Source organism: Moschus berezovskii, chromosome 19, assembly GCF_049115385.1.
Source record: "Moschus berezovskii isolate FMDL1 chromosome 19, NW_MosBer_1.0, whole genome shotgun sequence".
NCBI classification, from domain to species: domain Eukaryota; kingdom Metazoa; phylum Chordata; class Mammalia; order Artiodactyla; family Moschidae; genus Moschus; species Moschus berezovskii.
Window position 1 is genome coordinate 69,519,596 of NC_142478.1, and position 17,033 is coordinate 69,536,628.

The 17,033-nt window shown below is 52.4% G+C and overlaps 1 protein-coding gene across 7 annotated transcripts in view; it reads right to left on the minus strand.

Annotated features, from left to right (window-relative positions):
• TPST2 (tyrosylprotein sulfotransferase 2) overlaps nucleotides 1-17,033 on the minus strand; it is a 54,656-nt gene that overhangs the window by 23,383 nt on the left and 14,240 nt on the right. The window contains exon 1 of one of the 7 annotated variants that reach the window (XM_088828289.1): nucleotides 8,484-8,545. The exons of 4 other annotated variants lie outside the window; for them this stretch is intronic. The gene's annotated coding sequence lies outside the window, so the exon portion shown is untranslated. Of the gene's footprint in view, nucleotides 1-1,454; nucleotides 1,523-3,600; nucleotides 3,619-8,483; nucleotides 8,546-17,033 lie in introns of those variants that run through there. 2 more of the 7 variants (XM_088828292.1, XM_088828291.1) reach the window with 2 other exon arrangements.

Sequence of the window (17,033 nt, forward strand, 5' to 3'; positions counted from 1 at the left end):
GGGCTCCAATCCCGGCTCCACCAGCTACTGGCGGTGTGACCTTGGCAAGTCACTTAACGTCTCTGAGCCTCAGTTTCCTCATCTGTAAAACGGGGACGACAACACCACCTCCTAGGAGGCTCACGTGAGGCACCCGGGACCTTGAATGCGGCCAGTGTAAAGCTGGAAGTAGCCTCATAGGAGTCCTGGGAAGGATAAATAAGTTAGAAAAAGTTGGAACAGAGTCTGGCACATAGAATGTGTGCTTTCCTAAGAAGGAACGCCAGTTTCTAAATCTGCCTCTGTCTTCACGATGGCGTGGCTCGTGAGATGGGGCAGCGGCGAGGGTGAGCAAGGACATCACATCACTCTCCGCTGACCCACGGGCTGCCCTGAAGCAAGGGGAGGGGGCAGGGATGGACCATCTTCAAGAGGCCTTCGGACCTGGATTCACTCATTCCACAAACATTTACTGAGCACCTACCATGACTGGAAGCAGACGTTGCAACACATCAGGGGCGGCACCCCAGGGCCCTGCCCTCACGGAGATGACGCTCTGCTACAGAGCCAGGAGACCAGCATGCCAGATAACTGCATCCGTGACTGTGATAACTGGTCAGAGGGCGATACCCGAGGTGGGAGGGGGAGATGTGCCCTAAGGCGCTAAAGCTCAGCAGATCAAGAGGTTCCCAAATTGGGGAAGCGGGGAGGCCTGGAGCACAGGACACCAACTCAGGAGGCAGGTCATGGCACTTTTAAGAGGAGCCTTGGAGGCGTACCTGGTACCCCCGTGTTGGAGCTCAGCCATCAGCCTTTCAAGCCCTCTCTGTGGGAACCAGCTCCCAAGCATTCCATCACCATGGAGACCTCTGGGGCCCACTGACCTTGCTACCCCAAGCCTCCAAGGAGATTCAGGGAGACTGGGGTTCCCCCTTCAGGATCCCTGGGGATCAGAGACCTCTGACCTGCTCTGGAGGGAAGCCAGCGAAGAAGAGCCTGCCAGAATCCAGTGGGGCAAGAGGAAGAGGCAAAAAGGATAATTCTGAGGCTTTAAGGGGTGAGGCTTGAGCGTAAGAAACACGTGGGGTGATTCGAGAGAGAAGAAAAGGCAGGCAGGTGAGCGGCCTTAGAAATATCAGCTCATATTTCTCAAGCCCTTATTGTACGCCAGGTATTGAGCTGAGTTTTACATATATCACGGAGGTTTTGTCCTCACTAGCCCTGTCCATGACCCTATCTGACTCTCCCGTATTAACCATCTCTTCACTGATCCTCAGAGAGGTGAGTTCATCTGGCCAAGGCCACACAGCAGGTTAGCACAGGAGCTAACAGGAAAACCCAAATCTCTCTCCAGAGCCCATGCTCCTAGACCGGAGTTTCCTGAGTTTCCTCATTCATTCCACAAATGTTTACTGAGCTTTGCATTTTTTTTTTACCTAAAACAATCATAGCAGGGCCCACGCCTGCCACCCTGCCTCAATCCTGGAGGCCCAGTTCAGCACCCTGTCGGCACAAGCTCAGGGTGGGGGTCACATCCCAGCTCTTGCATTCAGACGTCAGGGGTCCTGGGTCAATCCAGCTTGCGGAGCCTCAGTACTGCCATCTGAGAAATGGGCATTAACACTTGGAACAAACAGTCGCAAGGAATTCCTTAACATCACCGCACCCAGCACACATGTGCAAAAACGCTAGCATTGACTATGGTCACTGTCAGCACCGCACGGGGAGGAAGACTGGAGGGAACCTGAAGACAAACAGACCAGTGGTTTGGCGAGGCAGGGTCGGCAAACTTCTGTGAAGGGCCAGAAGAGCCAATGATTTTGACCCCATGGGCCAGAGGGTCTGTCAGGCAGGGCTCGACAGACCACTCGGCCTCTGGGCTATGAAAGCAGCCAGAAAAATACACATGGCTGGGTTCCAGGCAAGACTATTTACAGCATCATGCAGCGACCTTGGTGTGCCCCTCGGGCGATCGTGTGCGAAGGCCGGCTCTGTCTGAACTCCCAGGGGAACTGGGACAAAACCAAAAAACGCAGATACAATGGGTCACCGTGGAAGCCGGTATATATTTGGACTGGAACAGCCAGGGGGAGGACTCAGGCAGCCGGCCTCTGGTGAGAAAAACGGACAACTCGAGAAAATATTTTATTTTTTAAAAGAAATGCACGCACATATATAGGATCATCCGCTATCCGGTCTGTCTCCAAGTAAAGATTTAAGGAGAGAGACCTGTGTGTGCCTGGCCCTTCGATGTGCATTTTGCCTCTAACAACAACCTAGGGAGTTGAGGGAGGCACTCTTTTAGCCCCAGTCGACACAGGGAGAAACTGAGGCTCAGAGAAGTGAAGAGCTCAGGCAAAGGTCACACAGAGAGCAATGAGCTCAGCCTGCAGTGGAACCAGCTCTGTCTGATCCCATCACCCCCAAAGCCCCACCCTGCTCAACACACAGATGGGGACCATGCGTGTCCACGGTCAGGCAGCTGCCTGGGGCAGTGACTGGCTCGGCCTCCCAGCTCCTGGGCTGCAGCCTTGCCTCCAGCGTCTGGCGCAGCCCCGGCTCTGCTCTGCGCTTCCTGTTCGGGAACACACGGGCCCGGCCTGATAAAGAGTATAAACAGGAAAGGGCCAGGGTGACCTTGCAGGGCCCGGGGCTTCCTGTGCCCACACCACACACACAACCTACAAACCCACACCCAACCCTGTCTCCACTCCGCTGCCTGGAAGCGTCCAGAAGTAGGGGTGGCAGGGGGAGGCTGAGCACACCGGGCTGTGTCCTGGTTCTGGTGATGACCAGCAACGCAGCCCTGGCTGGAGCAGAGGAAGCAGACAGCGGCATTACACAACTGAGGCCTAAAACGGGCCTCAGTCTGCTCATCTGTGAACTGGGGATGCTGACACCCACGCTGAGGATTAAACAAATGAACTGACAGCTCTGCACTTTGTTACTGCATCACTGTTATTTCCTCCCTTTAAGGTGGTTCAAACCTTCCACGCATCAGTACCCCTGAAATTGTTCAAAGACAGGTTCCTGGGACCGGTCCCCAAATAATATGATTCAGAAGTTATAGAGTTCTCAAGCTCTGCCCCTGCCCTGGCTCTACAAATCACTACACGGGGCACTGGCTTCGGCATCTGAGGACTATTTACTGGCCAGGCTCTGGAACGGGCCCAGCGTGGAGGCCAAGAGCCACACAGGTCCAGGAGCAAGCTGGGCTCACTGAGGAGCCGAGTACGGAGGAGGGGAGAGGAAACCAGTGACAGGCTGGCTAAGAACACAGTGATGAAGAGCAGCGACACGGCCACCTACCTGGCACAGACAGATAAACAAATGTAATATTTTAAAGGAGTTTTAAAAGAAAATGTTAACATTAAAAAAAAGAGAGGTGGGTGGAGTGCAACCAGGGGCCAGAGTGGGGTGGTCTCGGCACACGCGGCCCCCGGGGAAGCAGAACAAGGTGTCTGCAGCTCCCAGCACCCCAGGTGCGCACCTGCCGCTGCTCCGGGCCCGGAGCGGCGTCCGCTCCTCTCCCCAGCCCTCAGTTTCCTCATCTGTAAAATGGGTCCAGCAACTCTCACCAGCAAGGGCTGCGGTGAGGATTCAAGTGAGATGGAGGCTTACCCGTGAGAAGATCAGAGCAGGTGATGCAGCCACCCTTTGGTACTGTGGGTCCCATGCAAATCTGAGAGAAGGAAGCAGTCATGGCGGTGGTGGGAGTGGGGGGGGTGGGAGGGCGAGAGGGTGGGGAGAGGTCAGCAGGCTCCAGGCAGTCCAAGCAAGGAGCTTGGGGTTTATCCTGAGGGCAGCGGGAAGTGGGGAGTGCTGGTGGGATCGAGGTCTGGGAGGGGGCATGGGCTTTTTCTAGTATAGGATGGCTTAGAAGGTGAGGGCATGAGACCAGGTGAGAAGTGCTGGGGGACCCAGGGACCACCTCAGAGGAGACGCGATGGAGGACAGAGTGGAGGAGGAGGCCCAGAGGCCAGATGGTCTGGGCCGGAGGAGGTGACTCGGGACCCCACTCTAGCCTCAGGCCGGGCAGATGGCTCACAGCCTTTCTTGCCCTGGGCCTCATCGGCCTCTCTGTCAAATGAGAGCAAAAGGTCTGCACGGTAGGTAGGGCGGGGTGAGCCACTGCCCTGGACCGCAAAACTTACAGGGGCATCCCCCAAACTCAGTACTCAGGATCGATGATGCTTAAACGCAACATTTACAAATGCCGGCCACATGCAGAGACGTGGATGGACCGAGGGACTGACAGAGCAGAGACAGAAAGAGAGAGACGGGCGTCATGTACCAACACACACAGGTGCAACCTAGAAGGTACAGACGACCGTATCTGCAAAGCAGAGAAAGAAACGTGGATGCAGAGAACAAATGCATGGACACCAAAGGGCGAACAGTGGGGGGATGAACTGGGAGACTGGAATTGAATACACACGTGCGTGCTCAGTCGTGTCCGACTCTGCGACCCCATGGACTGTAGCCCGCCAGGCTCCTCTGTCCATGGGATTTCCCAGGCAAGAATACTGGAGTGGGTTGTCATTTCCTTCTCCAGGCGATCTTTCAGACCCAGGAAGCAAACCCAAGTCTCCTGCAACTCCTCACTGGCACGTGGATTCTTTAGCACTGAGCCACACTACTCTGTATAAAATAGACAATTAATGAGACTACTGTATAGCACAGGGGCCTCTACTAGGAACTCTGTGGTGTCCTAAGTGGGAAGGAAATCCAAAAAGAGGATTTATATATATAAATATGTGATACATATATACGTGGGATATCTATATATATATATGTGAACGGCTGATTCACTTTGCTGTATAGCAGAAACTAACACAACATTGTAAAACAACCATACTCTAATTAAATAAAAAACTGCCAGAAAAACACAATGACAAAAAAAATCACATTTTTAAATAGGATAAATAACGGTGCTATGCTAAGTTGTATTAGAGCCTGAGGCAGAAGGAAAACAAATCAGTAGTACAAATCCCGTCTTTACTTAAAATGTTGACATATTGTTCATCATGGATATTTTTTTAATCAATTTAGATTTTTGGGGGAGTGTTAGTTTCACACGGATTGAATTCACATATCATACAATTCACCTATTTAAAGTGTATAATTCAACGGTTTTAAGTGCGTTTACGGAGTCATGCAAACACTTACACAATCAATTCTTCAGTATCTTCATTAGCCCAAGGAAAAGCCCCGCCCTCGAGCGGCACCCCCAACCCCCTCCTCCCCCCAGCACCTGGCAACTACTCTGTGACTTTTCCTCTTCTGAACATCTCAGATAAACGGAAAAATAGAATACAGGGGTTTTAGCTGCTTTGCATTTAGCATAAAGTTTTCAAGGTTCACCCATTAGTTTGGGGTTTTAAAATTTGCATTAAAAGAGTACTTATCTTGACTGCTGAGCTCTGGGGCACTTCCCTAAATTCTGTACTGGAGTCCAGCCCCTCACATGCTTAATCTCAGCCCTGGGTTTAGGGGATCTCTCTAGACCAAACTCAGGTTTCTGCAAACCCCAAGTTGAGAGCACAGTTCTGTTCACACTGTACCCACAAAGCCCCTAGCCTGGACAGCAGAGGCTGCGAGGCACCCCTTGAGGGAACCCACGTGGAGTGGCGGAGTGGCTCCATTAAGCCCCACTCCCCTGAAGCGACTCTAACTCTACTTGCCCCGAGAAACTCCACTGCAGTAAGAAACTCCACTCCTCTCTGAGAGGAGCATTTATTGAGCTCTGGCTGTACACATCACAGGTCACCTCCCCGCACACCGGGTTGGGCTGGCAGCCCCTTCATTCCCTTTCCTTGAGCAGTCATGGCGCACCCCCTTGACGAAACAGGGCCTCTGAGAACACTGGCGGCGAGGCATATTGCAGGGTGGCCGAGGGTTAAAGGCCTGGGTGGAGGGCTGGGAAGGGCCTGGGGCCACGTCTGGCTCTGCCAAGGATGGGCCAGGAGATCTGGGACAGGTTAACGTCAACAGCCTTGGTTTTCCCATCTGTAAAATGGGGCTGAACTGCCTGCCTCAGAGGGTTGCTGTGACAACCACTGAGGCAAGTGCTTAGGACAAGACCTGGCAGCAGGAGGATTTCAGTAAATGCCGGCTCTTAATTTATCATTATCTCTAATTAGACGCTAATTAAACATTCCACGGTACAACCATAAGACATGTATATGACGGTAAGAAACAAGGATTCGTTATCCTGCAGGTGATCTAGGACATGATGTTTGGTGATAAAAAAGGCTATCCAATTCTATTCTGGTAAGTATTTATGTTAGAAAACTACTCCAGAAAGGTATGCCCTAAACTGCTAAATGGAGTTTCATCTATTTCTCCTTTTCTCCCCTCTGAATTTTCTAACTATTCTACAGCAGATATATATTAATGGTGTGATATAAAAGAATAGAAAAATGAAATTGGGGTGATTTCTAGGTTTATTGCATAATATTGAGATTTTGAGCCTCAGAATGCCGAGCCGGCCTTGGAGAAAGTCCAGTGAAAGCCCAAAAAGGAGAGTCTGCCCAAGGTCACACAGCAAGGTCACGGGGCAGCCAGGCCTGGATCTTGCTTTCCAGACACCCTGAGCCAGGCTCCTCTCTGCTGACTTGAATCAGTTCAGTCACTCAGTCGTGTCCGATTCTTTGCAACCCCAAGGACTGCAGCACGCCAGGCTTCCCTGTCCATTGCCACCTCCCGGAGTTTACTCACTCATGTCCATCGAGTCGGTCATGCCATCCAACCATCTCACCCTCTGTTGTCCCCTTCTCCTCCCGCCTTCAATCTTTCCCAGCATCAGGGTCTTTTCAAATGAGTCAGTTCTTTGCATCAGGTGGCCCAAGCACTGGAGTTTCAGCTTTAGCATCAGTCCTTGCAATGAACACCCAGGACTGATTTCCTTTAGGTTTGACTGATTGGATCTCCTTGCAGTCCAAGGGACTCTCAAGAGTCTTCTCCAACACCACAGTTCAAAAGCATCAATTCTTCAGTGCTCAGCTTTCTTTATAGTCCAACTCTCACATCCATATGTGACTACTGGAAAAACCATAGCTTTGACTAGACGGACCTTTGTTGGCAAAGCAATGTCTCTGCTTCTTAATATGCTGTTCAGGTTGGTCATAACTTTTCTTCCAAGGAGCTGGTTCATTTTCCTATAAGAGGAGGGAGGCTGGCCCCCGGGTAAACAGTCTGGCCCCCCGGGTAAACAGTCTGGCCCTGGGGCTTCCCTGGTGGCTCAGGACACGGGTGTGAGCCCTGATCCAGGAAGATCCCACATTCAACTAAGCCTGTGTATGCCACAACTTCTGAGGCTGTGCTCTTGAGCCCGGGAACTACAACTACTGAAGCCCATGTGCCTCGGGGCCCATGCTCTGCAGCAGGAGGGGCCCCACAATAAGAAGCCACGCACCACTTCAGAGTAGCCCCCGCTCAATGCCAACTAGAGAAAAAGCCCATGCAGCAACAAAGACCCAGCACAGCCAGATTTAAAATAAATAAATTAACAGTTTTTTTTTTTTTTTTCCCAAAAAGAGGCTGGCTCTGGAGTCAGGCTGCAGATCCAGTGGCACCATGAGCTACATGACCTGGGACAAGACACTTAACTTTCAAAAGCATCAGTTTCCTCCTCTGTACAATAAGGCTCAGACACACAGCAGTACCAAGGGGCTTTTGTAAAGAGTTAAAAAAGATAAGGCGAGTAAAGAACTCTGCACCAAACAGTAGGTACTCTAGGCCTTGTTATTACTATGACCAGTATTTGTGTTTGGATTCTAGCAGAGTCACAGAGAACCTTCTGCAGGGCATGGAACGCTAACTCAACAGGCACAGCAAGGAAATTTCAACCTGGGCACTAGGGAGCCACGGCAGGTGTTTGAGCGGGAGAGGAGCACAGGGCTGGCGGCCAGCGCCCCCCTAGGGGACCGTCTGTGCCAAGGGCCTCCACCGCAGGCTCCACAACCGTGGCACTCCTCCCAGAGCTGCTCGGCCAAACCACAAGAACCCACACTGGGGACGGTCTTGCCGCCTCCAGCCGTGCCCACTTCCTGGGTGCCAGCTGGGCTGGTGAGCACCAAGTGATCAACAAGCCGCGGGGGGGTGAGACAGCCCACACAGCCTCGTGTGATGACCAGGAGGTACAGAAGCCTGGAAGGGGCCAGAAAGGGCCCCTATATCACCGCCATGAAGACTGATTTCCAGTCAAGCCTAGCTCCTACTCTGCTGTGTGACCTTGGAAAAGTCCCTTTCTATCTCTGAGCTCAAGTGTGCCCATGTGTAAAGAAGACCCTAACTGCTCCGTACGCTTAGGGGCTGCCAGGGGGAGCCACACAATAAAACAGCAGTGGTTTCCTCTCTGTCTGCTTCAGGTGGGAACTCCCCCTAACTCCTTGCAACCCTGGAAGTGGGTCCTTGGACTATTTCTGTTTTTTAAGCTGACTTAATTACTCAGGTCAAAGTTACAAGCTCTATATTTAACAATAACAGAGAATGGGACTTGCCTGGTGGTCCAGTGGCTAAGACGCCACGCTCCCAAGGCAGGGAGCCCGAGTTCAGTCCCTGGTTGGGGAATTAGATCTTGCATGTCACGATGAAGACCTGGTGCAGCCAAATAAATAAAAAGAAAAAAATACTAGAGAAGGATTAAGTCTCCTGGGATCAAAATCTGCAATTCTGTCCTCTTCCCTCTTTTAAGGGGTAAACGCTGTCGATCGTTGTGGGGAGCAACCCCCCATACACACCTGCTTCATGCGAGGTTACAGCCAAAGTCATCTCTGAATGGAAACCACACGGGGCCTGTCCCCCACCCCCCCAGACACCCATCCTTTCATTCTTCCGTTCCCCCTTCCCTCCTGCCAGCAACACACCGTCCGACCGCACCAGTGGACCTCAGCTGGGGCTGATTCTGAGGGACAAACAGCAATGTCTGGACATAGAGTCTGGGCTGTCACAACTAGCAGTCATCGGATGCGGAGAGGCCAGAGATGCTCTGATGCCCAGCCCCCACCACAGACTCATCCAGCCCCAAATGCCAGTAAAGCCAGGCCCGAGAGGCCCTGGATCACACGTATCCTGAAACTGGCTCGGGTCACCCCACACCAGGTCGGGGAGATCCTCCCATGTCAGCATACAGAGTCTGTCATTCAGTAAACCCTGCCTGGGTGCTCAGGCAGATGCGCCAGGCCCAGCTCTAGTCCGGGGCTACACCGGTTAACGACACAGGTGAAACCCTGGCCCTCAGCGGTGGCTGCCATCCTCCCGGGAGGCAGACGCAGCAGGTGCAGGGTCCCGAGAGGCCTCCCTCCTTTTAACGGCTCCAGCGCATCCTGGGCAGGGATGGCTGACCGTTCATTAGGTCAAAACCTTCCTGATGGACATGCAGGCTGTTTTCACCTTAGACACAACGCACCCCATCACAAAAGAACGTGCCTCCCTTGCCCGTGACCAAGAGGCACCCCACTGCATTAGCAGGGTCCCCTGGAAGCCTGTTAGTCCCACTCCAGAGGTGCAGAATCAGAGTCTGCATCTTATCCAGCCCCCAGGCATCCCAGGGCTTCCCGGGTGGCGTGGCCAGTAAAGAACCCACCTGCTAATGCAGGAGATATAAGAGATGGGAGTTCGATCCCTGGCTCAGGAAGATGCCCTGGAGAAGGAAATGGCAACCCACTCCAGTATTCTTGCCTGGGAAACCCCATGGACGGAGGAGCCCAGTGGGCTACGGGGTCACAGAGTCAGACGTGACTGACGCGACCGAGCACACACACGCAGGTATCCCCACGCATATTCAAACTTGAGAAGCACAGCTCCACGCATCCTGTTTCAGCAGAAAGTGCCCTCCAAAGACCCTCCCACCAGTGGTCTGTGATCCCCCCGCCATACCCTGATGCGTCTGCACCAACTTTGTACTGTCAGACGTTGCTGTTTTCCCTGAGCTGATGAGTCTTCCTATTTTCCAGATGTGGAGATTGAGACCACTCAGCCAGAACCCAGAGGCAGGGGGTGAGGCTGATGATTTCTAAGGCCTCCCCCACCTCCGGCTTTTAGGATCTGGCCGTATCCTGGGTGTGCTCCGCGCCAGCTTCCCGCCCAAGCGCTCTGGCTCTCAGGAAGTGAAGCTGCTCACCTGGAAAAAGACCATGGCCTGTGGGAGGGAACTGGCTCTGGAGATGGGGGCGGGAGTGTCGGTAAGCACCACGGGGGAGGCCGCCATGTCCCCATTCGTGTCCAGTCATCCAGGACGAAGGACCAGGTGGATCCCGGGGTCAGCCTGCCCTTTAACACACAGGAGCTGACTCCAGAGCTCTGGGACAAGAGCAACGATGGGGGAGGGAAAAGAGTCAAGGAGCTGGGAAGGGGGGGAGACCCCAGCCTTGCTCTCACTGGCTGCACACCTTAGCCTTAGTGTGCTCTCCTGAAAAATGGGCTCATGCCCCTCACCGCAGAGCTGCCAGGAAGACGTGCAGCCGCCACCCGGAGCCCTGTCTCGGGTGGGTGCTGCACCGCGGCATTCAACTACCTACCACCTCATCACTCACTCTGCCCATTTGACAGATGAGGAGACTGAGGTTCAGAGAGGTGCTGTCCTGCCTGCCCTTCACTGCACACTGAGCTGTGGCCATGAGAGCCTTGGATCTCACAGGGTGTCAGATCCTTCATCGAAATCCTGCCTTTCTCGCCCTTGTGTGGCCCAGGCAAGCTGCGTCGCCTCTCTGAGCCTCAGTTTCCAAAGCTGTGAAATGGGGATGCGATGCAGGGATCGGAGATGGGAAGCTGCCTTGCAAACTGCATAACGTACCGGACGTTCCCTCCCCACCCCAGGCTCCACGCTGTCCTCCCCAGGAAGACCTGTCACCTGTGGGCAGCTCCCTTCTCTCCTATGCTCTTGGTATGACATGGGCAAGGCCAGGCAAAGCTGGCAATCCCACTAGGAGGGAAAGCCACTTGTTCACAGTCACACAGATGGTGAGCAGTGGCAAGCAGGGCCAGGCAGCAAGTTGCAGGGTGGGGGGTGAGGGGTCAGGGGGTGTCCGACCTGAGTGTGGAGCACAGGTAGCGGCCAGGCTGAGGCTGCCAGGTGTCCAGAGCCGTGGCCACCGGAGCAGGAGCACCCGAACTGGCTGAGGTCTTTCCTCCCGGCTCTCAGCGCTGAGGCCCCTTTGAAGGGTCAGTCATTCCCAGGATATCCCCGCCTCTCCCCAAACATTCCTCCTCCTCCTTCGGGGCCCAGCCTGGCCACCTGCCCGGGGATAGGCAGCGGACACCTATCTAGCACGGCACGGCTCTTCTCTGCGGCCAGAGCTCAGGTCTTCCCAGCTATTCAGTCTCCCTATGGCTGGTCTTGTCCCGTCCTCTGGAATCTTCCCTCCCCACCTGTGGCTGGCGGGTGGAGCTGCCATGGAAACCTGACCACATCACCCCCTTGTCTAAACTCTTCCGTGAGCCCCCAGCCCCAACCGGCCGCTCCAGCTCCTCCCCACGGTTTATAACAGCGACATCCAGTACAAGTTCAAGGTCAGCCACACATGGAAGTCAATTTTCCAGCAGCCACACATTAGAAAGGGAAAAAGAAAAAGGTGACCTTACACTTCATAACAGATTTCATTTCACCTAGTGTATCTGAAAATATTATTATTAATCAATATAGAAAATGATCAATGGGACAACTGACTTCCTTCTTTTCCTTAGTACTAATTCTTTGATATCAGGGCATAACATTAGCGCATCTCAATTTGGATGATAAATTGTCAGGAGAAACACCCAATCCGCAATTAAAGGTCACCAGAGTTACAGCTGGAAAAATTTACATCCACACCCCCAAAGAGTTCTACACACATTTATAAAGTTTCCCAAGACATGGAACGGAGTATCTGTTTTGAAATCTACCTTTCAATTATGTCAATATAAAAAATTCAGTGACTCCGCTGCACTAGCCACGTTTCAAGGGCTCCACGGCCACATGTGGCTCGTGGCTTCTGGAGCAGACACACAAGTCCAGTCCTTCAGTGTCTGGTCCCACAGCCCTCTCACGCCTCCTTTCCCGGCCTACCCTGGACACGAGTGGAATCCCCACGCAGGCCGAGTTCCCAGCTCCGTGATTCATCCGCACCCTTCCCCAGCAGCTCCCACGCTCTGCCAGTGCCCACGCCTTCCTCCAGGAAGCCGCCTCTGACCTTCCCCACAGGAGGCCACATTCCTGGTCCTCCTGCTCACCCCCCTTATTATAACGTCACATGGCATCAGCATTGTCCACTTCGAGGTTCCCCGACCTCAGTGCTAGCGACATCCAGAGTGCTTGTTGTGGGGCTGTCCCATGCCTTGTTTAGCAGCGTCCCTGGTCTCAACTTACCAAACGTTGGTAGTGTTCCCTCCCCAAGTGGTGATGGCCAAAAATATCTCCAAGTGTCCCCTGGGAACACAATAACTCCTGGCCGGGAACCAGTGTCTGTACACAGAAGGCACACAAACACGCACCTAGAAAGAGGAGGTTTACCAAGCATACAGTACCATGAAGCGTGCCTCCTCCAGGAAGCCTTCCGTGATGCCTCCAGTCCAGCTGGTGTTCTCCCGGGCTCCCACAGTCCCCTGTGCTCACCCCAGTGCAACTTCCTCCAAGGGTAGGAACTGCATCTGTTCACCACCGCGCTTTCAATCCCTAGCCTGGCGATCGGTACAAAGTATATGCTGAACAGATATTTATAGAACTGGCCTGAGAAACAGGGATGACTTAGGTTGAAAGGTCCCCACAGGGCTAGTGTTTGCCTGTTTTAGTTCAGGGCTCTTTCATCCCTACAGAGGTGCTAATAACCGTCCCTGTTCCATTCATACACAAAGCACTAGGCTAAATACTCTGTGGAGTTGAGAGGGAAACTGAGGTTCAGGCAGGTGACGGCTTGACCTGTGTTCAAGTCAATGCCTTGGAGGCTCAAAACTTCTGGTTCCTCCTCCTACTGATCAAAAAAAGTTACACAAGGAAGAAGATATTTGCAATACATATGGCAAACAAGATATCTGTATTCAGAATATGCAAAGAGCTCTGGGAAATCAGTAAGAACAGGACAGGCAACCCATTAGGAAAAGGGGCAAATCTGAAGAGACACTTCATTTAAGACGTTATCTAAATAGTCAATAAGAATTTGAAAAGGCCCACCACCTCAGCAGGGAAATAAATGCAAAATAAAAATATAACTTGGGGCCATATACATCTGAATGGCTAAAATGAAAAAAGAGGGTAATACCAAGTGTTAGCAAGGATGTGACGCAATCAGAACTTCTGTGTTCCACGGGTGGGAGAGGAACCTGGCACAATCTCTTTGGGAAAATTCTTTGGCGTGGGAGACAAAGCGGAATTCGCACCTTCTCTGGCTGTCGCTGGTGTGGTGCCACTAAGATGTGTCTAGAGTCTTTTGCGATCCCATGACTGAAGCCCGCAGGCTCCTCTGTCCATTGAATTCTCCAGGCAAGAAAACTGGAGTGGATTGCTATTTCCCTCTCCAGGGATCTTCCTGACCCAGGGATCGAACCCGCATTTCCTGCATTGACAGGCACATTCTTTACCGTTGAGCCACCAGGGAAGCCCTGTACCTTCTCTATGATCCAGCAATTCCACTGTTAAGCATACATCATCAGAAATGCATCTAACTGTTTCCCCAAAAGACACATATTGACATGTTCCCTGCAGCAACATTTGTAACCACCCCCAACTGGAAACTACTCCAATGCTCATAAACAAGAGGATGGATAAATAAGTAAATACAATAAATCCATTCATACCGGACAGCAAGGAGAGAGAACAAGCAGAAAGGTCACATACTATGGGTGAGTCTCTCAAGACGGCATGCTGAGATATTAGCCCCCGAAAGCCAATACAGAAGAGAATGTACGCTTGTGTGCACGTAAGGCACTGCAGATGGACACAGAGTGCAAAGACAGAAGAAATCCACCTCCAGCGGGAGACTCTGGGGCAGCAATCACTCTTTGCAAGGAGGCACGCGGGAGCAGGGCGCAGCTGTCTTGGGGTGGGGGTGGGGCACTGGGCACGTGCTTTTCTCGATCTGCGTGCTGGCACTCACACGGGCACGATGATCTTTGAACATTCATTGAGCCGTCTACTTACGATGTGCGCCCCTTTCCGTACATCTGATCGATCCCAATAAAAACAGTCCTAGAGAGTCACACTCTGCCAAACGCCGCTGGGCATCCTCCCACCCACACACCCTTCCCGCAGTCCCAGAGGAACACACAGGACTTCATTCATTCGTTCAACCACTGTTGGCTGCCGGGCGCTCTCCCGGGGCCAGGCTCGGTGCCAGGTGCCGGGACATAAAAGTGGATTGAGCCTCGGCACCCGACTGTGCCACTCCCACCCCGGTCCCTGGCACACATACCTGCCCCCGCTGCACAAACCCACAGGCCAGAAATGAGCCACCAAGGCTGCGGTGGCTTCTGCTCAGAGGCCAAGGAGGTGACGTCGGCTTGTTTTCCACTCTCTCCCCCGGACTTGGTACAAGAAAGTTTGAGATGTTTTTCCTTACGCTGGGCCGACCCCAGCCATTCTGGCAGAGGCAGCAGTGGGGGTTCACACTCTGCTACTCATCCGCCACTATCTCCTCCACTTCACTCACCAGGCTTTCCTCTGCTCCCCACGGGCTGGTGACTTCTGGGCTGTCATCTCCAGCCCAAATCTCTCTCCCTGACACCAGACTTGGCCATCAACTGTGTCTGTGTCACCTCTGCTTGTGTCGCGCTGGGACCTCAAATTTAACGTGTCCAAAGCTCATCTCTTGGTTTCTTCCCCTAACTTACTCCATTCCAGGTGTGGGCAGCTCAAGGCACTCGGGCCAAAAGCCTCGGAGGCAGCCGGAACCTCTGACTCCTCTCTGTCGCTACCACCCACCCCAACCCAACCCGGCAGCCAAAGCTGGCAACTGCGCCTTCGAAACAGAAGCGGGTGATGATTTCTTGGATCTGACACCAAAGGCGTAGCTAGTAAAAGAAAAAAAACTGGACTTCATGAAAATTAAAATATTTTGTGCTTCACGAGACACTATCCACAGAGTAATAAGGCAAGCCATAGAATGGGAAAATATATATGCAAATCACAGAGCTGAAAAGGGGTTCATATCCAGAATCTACAGGGAACCCCAAAACTCACCAACTGGCTAAAAAATGGGCAAAGAATCTGAAAGCACATTCATCCAAAGAAGACAGACAAATGGTCAACAAGTACGTGAAAAGATGCTCAACATCAGAAATCATCAGGGAAACGCATATCAAAAATACAATGACTTGCCACCTTACACCGATTAGGATGGCTAGTGTAAAACAAAACAAAACCAACAATCCCCCAAGCAAACAAAACCCCAGAAAAAACAGAAAATAACAAGTGTTGGCCAGGATGTCAAAAAATGAATGTCTGTATGCTTGCTGGGGATGTAAAACGGTACAGTCGCTGTGAAAACCAGTAAGGAGGTTGTGCAAAAAGTTAAGAATAAAGAGTCAGCATGTGACCCACGCTAATTCCACATCTGGGTGTCTACCCAGAAGAACTGAACGCAGGGTCTCAAAGAGGCATTTTCACATCTGCGTTCCCAGCAGTATTACTCACAATAGCTAAAGTGTGGAAGCCACCGAAGGGCTCACGGACAGAGGTCCACAATGTGGGGTATTTACACAGAAACGGAGTATTACTCAGTTTTAACAAGGAAGGCGATCCTGATACACATTATAACACAGATGAACCCGGAGGGCATTATGCTAAGTGAAAGTAGCCGGTCGCAGAAAGACAAACACTGTGCGACGGCATCTACACGAGGCATTCAGAGTCGTCAAATTCACAAAAGACAGCGACTGTACTGTGGCTGCCAGAGGCTCCCGCAGGGAGGATGGGGCGTCAGGCTCTGATGGGTCCTGCAGTCTTTAAGAACAATTTTTTTCTAGTCCCAACCTTCACAGCGTGGTACTGCCCCAGGCATTCATATTTTGAGCTCTCTCTGCAGATCAATGAGTTTCCCCAGGTATCAGGGAGCCATGAACACATGGGCTTTGCAGAAAGATGGAGCTGAGTTCGAATTCTCCACCTGTCAGCTTTGTGACCTTAGGAGAGTCACTTAACCTCTCTGAGCCTCATTTCCTTACCTGTGAAAGAGGAGCGCAGTTAAACACACATAAAGGCCTTCGTGCCATAATGGAGCAGACTGAAGGCTCCATTAAGGGCAGCAGCTGCTTCCACTTTCTCCTCTAGGACATAAACCCTGCCTTCCCTTTTGCCTTTCTGCTCCACCACTGGTGGTGCCGGCATCTGTCTGCTGGGATGCATGCATTCTCCATCCTTGTAACCAGGACGGGGCTGACCCCATGCCCAAGACCAGCGGCTGAGGTCTGGTCAACCAAAGGGTACAGACACTCATGGACGGGCACGAGACTCCAGGTGGGTGAACAGGAATCAATCCTAGGGCTTGCGAGAAGAATCAGAGAACCAGTTCTCTTAGAGCTAAATGAGCAGGACGGATGAATGGAGACGTCAAGGGCGACAGCAGGCCTGAGAATGAAGCCACCACAGAAAAAAGCCCATCTGTGAGACAGAGAACGAAAGACATCGTGTCGGGCTTCCACGGGGGCTCAGCGGTAAAGAATCCACCTGCCAGGACAGGAGAGACGGGTTCGATCCCTGCTCCGGGAAGATCCCCCATGTCACGGAACAACTCAGCCCATGAGTCACAGCTACTGAACCTGGGCTCTGGAGCCTGGGAGCCGCAACTGCTGAGCCTGCGTGCTGCAACTACTGAAGTCCACACATCCCCGAGCCTGTGCTCTGCAATGAGAGAAGCCACCGCGATGAGAGGCCCACAACACCACAATCAGAGAGCAGCCTCCACTCGCTGCCCCTGGAGAAAAGACCATGCAGCAACCAAGACCCAGAATGGCCTAAAGTAAATAAATAAATAAAAGTTTAAAAAGAGAGACAGTGTCCTACAAGGGCGAAGCACCCAAACACAGTTACACTCGAAGGCAATCTACTTTCGGACTTAACCGTTTATCTAAGCTAATAAACC